A 6,678-nucleotide genomic window follows, 5' to 3' on the forward strand; every position below is an offset into this window, starting at 1 on the left:
GTGGGTCTCTGTCTCTATCTCCATCCATCTCCAGATGAAGGTTCTATGGTGATATGCAAGATAATCATCAGTATGGCTATAGGATAGGGTCATTTCAGGTTCTCTGTCCTCAGCTGCCCCAGGAACTAACTGGGGACATCGCCCTGGGCACCTGGGAGCACCAAATCTCTTGCCAACCCTAAGATGTCAATAGTCTCCTAATGTTTTGGAGATCTTGGCCTATTTTAAGCAAGTACTTTGGAGCTCAATATTATAAATGACTTCTCTAATAACTAGCCAAATGTATTTAGACACTGAGACTACTAGCCCAGATTACTTCACAAACTGGTGTGTTTGTTTGATTGATGTAACTCAGAGAAGGAAAGTTCTGTTGCTAATAATCTGTTGTTTATATTTCAATGATATTGCTAAGTCGTCCTGAAAAATCTTGATTGCTTGACTTTTAAATTGATAAACTACAATAACACATAGACAGAAACATTTTGAAATAATTTATTGACATTGGTGGTTGCTTAAATTTTAATTATAGAACAATTAAAAAAACTAAAGGTGACTGAACACATCATGAAATCTTCCTACTGTATAGGCTTTTTCTTTCCTTTTCAAAATATTTAAAACAGTCTCATTTTATACACCAGTTTCCTCTCCCTCCAGTCTTCTCACTCCTCCCACCTTCTCCCAATCCCATGCAACATCCACCCCTCCTAGAGGGTGAGGCCTCCCACGAGGAGTCAACTATCTGTCACATCACTTGAGGCAGGACCAAGATCCTCCTCGCCTGTTTCTAGGCTGAGCAAGGTATCCCTCCACAGGGAATGGGCTACAAAGACCCAGTTCACATACTAGGGACAAATACTTATTCCACTGCTGGGGCCCCACAAACTGCCTAAGACATACAACTGTCACCCATATTCAGAAGGCTTAGTTCTGTCGTATGCAGGTTCTCCAGCTGTCGGTCCTGAGTCAGGGAGCTCCCACTTGCTCTGGTCAATTGTTAAGTTTGAAAGACAACAAATAAATTATTTATTGACTCGACTCAATTATTTGGAAAAACAAGAACAAAGCAAACCTAAATCCAGTAGAAGATAATAAATAATAAATGTTAAAACATAAATTAATGAAAAATACAAAAAATCAGTGAATCTAAAAATTCATTCTATGAAAAAGTTAACGAGGACAAAAGATAATTGAACCTACTTACCTAAATTAAAGAAAAAAAAAAGAAAGAGGCCTCAATAAACAGATTCAGAAATGAGTAAGAAAGACCTTACAACAAATATCAAAGAAATTAAGATTACTATAAGGGGATATTGTAAAAACTTGCTACTCCAAAGAGTTGGAAAATATAGAAGAAATGGATGAATTCTAGATTCATACAAACTTGCAAGAAAAGACCAAAACCTAACAACCCTTGGAAAATGAGAAGATTGAAACATTAATAAACAAACAAACCTACAAAAAATAAACAAAAATAAAATACTTGAATCTAAAAAACAACTCCAGCTGAAATGGATTACAGACAGAATTCTTCTATACTTTAAAAGACCTCCCAACAGAGTTCTTAAATAATTTTCAAAAATTAGAGAATGAAGGCTAAGTCCCAAATACATTCTACATTGCTAGTATCAATTTAAAACAGAAAATATGTGTTCACATACACGTATAATATAAATAAATTCAAGCAAATATAATGAAAATGGTGATAGTTTCACACTGATATTCCACATAAACATAGAAGCAAAAAAATCTCAATTAAATACTGTTGTAAATATCTGAAGCTAGAACAGTTCAGATTGAATGATGTAATCCTGACTAAAAAAGACAAACACATGTTCTCTCTAATCTGAGTTTTCATAGCTCTCAGCACATATGCTGTAGAAAACAGAAACTTGAAAAGTAAAAAAGAACCATCTCTGGACTGTGGATTCATGGGAGAAACAGAGGTTAATAGAAAGATACAAGTGATCTGATAAAATGAGATAGAGAAGGCTTTTAATAGGGTGTTGTAGAATGATAAATATAGAAGAGAACAGGGGAAACAACATTATGACTGTCTAAATTTTCATATGGAATTATGCTTTTATAATACTGTAAGATTATGCATAAAATTAAAGTTTAAATAAAAATTTTCATCTAGATTTAGTGATATTTCTTCAAGAATAAAAGACAATCTAACAAAAACTGCAACACTAGGCATAAGAATTCCTCTTTTGAGTTGTTAGTTAGGGTTGTTCAAGAGACTCCCCAAGCATTATAGGCTGTTACTCTTGTCCTTGGCTGCCCCTAGAGAGGTGGAAGGTAATTTTTTTCCTATTGCTGAAGAAGCCATGCACTTCCAACACAGGACCCAGACGATTTGATCTGAAACTGATCTGACAGCTTTCTCCCTGAGAACTAGTTATCCTGGTACTAGAAGGTGCCAGGAGGTATTCAGATGATGGAAACACCAACTGTCCTATTAAGGTATGACACCCAAGAATGATACCCAATACCAGCATGACACAATACTCCTTTAGTGACATGCTTAACTTGGCAGTAACCAGTAGTGCTCTAACGGGGCCACAGGCCTGAATAGCAAGAGAGAAATAAAGCCTGATACTGGAAATCTCCCAACACTCCAGGACTAGGGCAATAATGGACTGTGGAGCAGAAGCTATATACACCACTTGAATAAACAGGCATAATACCTAACTACAGTTTATATATTTGTTCTTATACCCACATATAAGTATAATCCTCATTCTTCATGAGGGAAGATTTTATTTTGGAGCAGGAGAAAAAGATCATTAGAGAAAATTACAACCAATCAATATTTAGAGTTGTAGCGTTCCATAGGATAGTTCTACAGACTAAGAAAGTTGATAAGTTCAACTGTGAATCCATCAGGACCTAAAATTTTCTTCCAGGGCAGAGTTTAATTATTAGTTCATTGACTGTTTTTGGTTTTGTGTGTGTGCATTTATTTTAAAATCAATATTTCATTTTTTTCCCTGGGGACTATAATTTCTATGGGGAATGATATCATTGTATTATTGAAAACATACAAAAAAAAGAAACTACTATATAACTCAGCGATTTTTCTGCTACCTAAAAACCCATGATAAGGATGCCTAAGAACTACAAAAATATTTTTACTTTGATGTTCATGCAACATTATTCAAATAGGAGGATGAAAGTTTACACATCCAGGCAAAAAAAGGCAGATCTACTTTAATAGAAGATCAACACATGATTGAGAATTGATAGATGTGACATAGAGAAATGTCCCATGTTAGAAATAGTCCTAAAATGAGCCTCTCCACTGACACAAATAATTCCAATCAGACTAAATCAATCCAAATTTAAAAAAATCCAGATTTACTTGGCTGTTTGTGCTCTCGGATGGCACGAGGGCAGAAAGGAAAGACAACACGACCACCAAAGAGAAAGAGGGAAGACTGTGTGTTTATTTTTCTGGGGAGCAGTTTAAATAGCCTGTGGGAGTGGTTTTGACCTTTCCTGGGAAGGGGTCAAGGTTTGGCGGCACAGGGGAGGGAGATTACAAAGATGAATGCTGGGGGTGCTGGGATTTCATTCCAGACTCTGTATAAAGGGTGAAAGGAAACTGAGGTGATTCTTATTGTAGTGATAGGAGCGGCGGGGCTGCGTCCCCGGCACCCGGCCGCCCGCATGGCTAGCTTATCACTACAAATCATGACCAACATTTTAGGATCTCTTTGAACAAATGGGCATCAACTTAAGTCTGGCTACTTCCTGCAGGCATGGGGCAACATGGGGGAAAGGAGAGCTGGGTGTTGGTGGGTTTACACTCAGGGAGAGGTATGCCTGGAGAGGCATCCTGTTAACTGTCATCTCAGATATGGCGGGCATCTGTTCCTTAAGGGAGACAAGAAGGCAGGTGAACAGGAGAAAAAATATTGCTGTTACCTGTCTTGTTTTTATCACCAAAGATGAGGATGCCAGGATGAGAAGTAGAATGAGTATGGGCTAATAAGAAGGCATATTAGCCCATTGACTCCTGGCTATTTGGAGTGCCCTAGTCAAGGCAATTAATTTGGCCTTTTGTTAAGAGGTTCCCATTGGTTAGTGGGTCGCTTCAACTGTGTTAGTGGAAGTGACCACTGCATATGCTGCCTGGAAGTTTCCTGATTTATCTATAAGGGACCTTCTGTCAACAAACAGGGTGAGTTTGGGGTCTAGAAGACCCAGATGAGGTGAGGTTAAAGATTCTACAGCCTCTGGACAAGAGTGAAAGAAAGTACCAGAGGGGCGGAGCAGAAAAAAGAGTTGTGGGGTTTAGGGCAGGATGGGAAGCCAAAGTAATTTGGGGTTTTCTAGAAGCAGTAAGTGAAATACCTGGAATTGTGAAGGTCCAAGAAGAGGCGATGGGATGTCTCAGAAGATCTGAGAGGCAGTGCATAGAATATACCATGATTGGCTTGGACAAGGTGATCTTGAGAGCCTCCCAGTTGAGTTCAGACGCTGCTGCCAAGGATCTCAGCCATGGTTACCATTAACAGTTAATGAGGTCCAGCTGTTTGGATAAAAAAAGCAACAGCCTAATTCGAAGGCTTAACCTGTTTGGTTAGAACTCCCATGGCCACTCCTGACCTCTCATCTGTATAGAGGCAGTGAGGCTTCATGGGGTTTGGAAAAGTAAAAGAAGGGGCTATTTGAAGGACATCTTACTGTAGAAAGAAGTGGTAGGCGAGGATGGCCTGGTGGGTGAGAAGCCCTGTAGGGGTCTCTCTGGCTGCCTGGTATAGAGGCTTGGCTATAATGGCAAACTTAGGGATACAATGGTGGAAGAACCCTAGCAGATCCAAAAATGAGAGGATTTGAACCCCTCTGTTTGGGGCTGTAAATTCTACAGGGACTGGACCCTGTCAAAGGTAAGGGTCCTATACCCCTGGTTAAGTTGAACTCCCAAATATACCACTATAGGAGAGCACAGCTGAGCCTTAGTTCATTAGACTTTATATCCCAGGGTTCTGAGGAAGCTCAGGAGCACAGAGGTGGCCTGTTGGGACAGAGACAATGTAGGACTGCAGAGAAGGAGATCACCAATGTACTGTAGGAGTGAGATAGGACCTGGGTCAAAGTTTGAGAGATTTTGAGCCAGAGCTTGGCCAAAGTAATGGGGGGCTGTCTTGAAAACTCTGAGGGAGAACAGTCCATGTAAGCTGTGTGGAGGACCAGGAGTCAGGGTCCTTCCAGATGAAGGCAAAGAGGAAGTATGAGTCAGGATATAAAAGGACAGTAAAGAGGGCATCCTTTAGGTCCAGAACATTAAAGAAGGTGGTAGGAGAGACGTTAGACAGGAGATTATATAGGTTGTTAGCCAGTGGGTTATCTGGAATAACTGCCTCATTTATGAGGTGGAGGTCTTGAACCAAGCACTAAGCTCCAGAGGGTTTACACGTGGAAAGGATTGGAGTGTTTCAGGGTGAGTTGATAAGACTCAAAAGTCCTTGAGACAGGGGACAGGTGATAATAGAATTAAGGCCTCAGCAGTGGGTTTCAGAAATAGGAAACTGGGATCTGGAAGGGAAAGAAGAAGAGTCTTTAAGGCAAACTAGTACTGGCTGGTAGTAAGTAGCAACCACAGGAGTGAAAGAATCCCATACTTGGGGATCTACTGGGTCAGGGAGGGTAGGGACAGAACAGTCTGGGGGAGGAACATGTGAAGCTAATAAAGTGAGAAGAAAGTGTGACTCAGGAGAGTGTGTGGGGACCAAAGGGAGTGTGGCCTCGAAGCAGCTGAGAATATCTCAATCAAGTAGAGGTGCAGGGCAAGCAGTTATGACTAGGAAAGAATGAGAGAAGAAACACCCTGAAATAATGCAGGGCAGTGGCAGTTTTAAGTGGGAAGGAGCGGGTCCCATCTACCCCCATGACTGAAATGGGTGAGGAAAATGTAAGGCCCAAATGAGATGTTAAAACAGAATAGGCATGTTGTAATATGAGCGACGGGGTTGCTTCCCACCACCCGGCTAGCTTTACCAGAGATAATTACACAGAAACTGTATTCTTTTAAAAACTGCCTGTCCCATTAGTTCCAGTTTCTTATTGGCTAGCTCTTACATATTGATCTAACCCATTTCTAATAATCTGTGTAGCCCACAAGGTGGCTTACCAGGGAAGATCTTAACCTGCATCTGTCTGGAGTGGGAGAATCATGGTGAATGCCTGACTCAGTTTCTTTCTCCCAGCATTCTGTGCTGTTTACTCCACCCACCTACGGGTTGGCCTATCAAATGGGCCTAGGCAGTTTCTTTATTAATTAATCAATGAAAGCAACAGATTAGAAAGAAATCACTCTGACATCATAGGTAGCTCCCATGTCCAAAAGAGAAGCAATGGACTTACCCATACCTGCAGCATTACCCTAGGCTTGGAGAGGTCTATGGGAGTCATCAAGTCTGGGTTGCATCAAACTTCTACAATGCGGAGAAGTTCGAAGGCTGGCACAGTTACTTCCCCCACAGGGGCTGTACAGTCTACTAGGTGAGTCTGGTCTGTGTACTGTCTAGCTGCTGCCTGAATTCGACTTTGCTCTTCAGAAATGAGAGTAGAAGCCTGAATGATGAAGAAGTCATGGCAGGTTAGCTCGTAGGCCTGGGACAGATAGCGAAGCTCCTTAATATAATCAGAATAATTGGCAGAGCTTTATATCTG

Source organism: Alexandromys fortis, unplaced genomic scaffold, assembly GCF_014885135.2.
Source record: "Alexandromys fortis isolate MF-2015 unplaced genomic scaffold, M_Fortis_MF-2015_v1.1 scaffold_37, whole genome shotgun sequence".
NCBI lineage: Eukaryota > Metazoa > Chordata > Mammalia > Rodentia > Cricetidae > Alexandromys > Alexandromys fortis.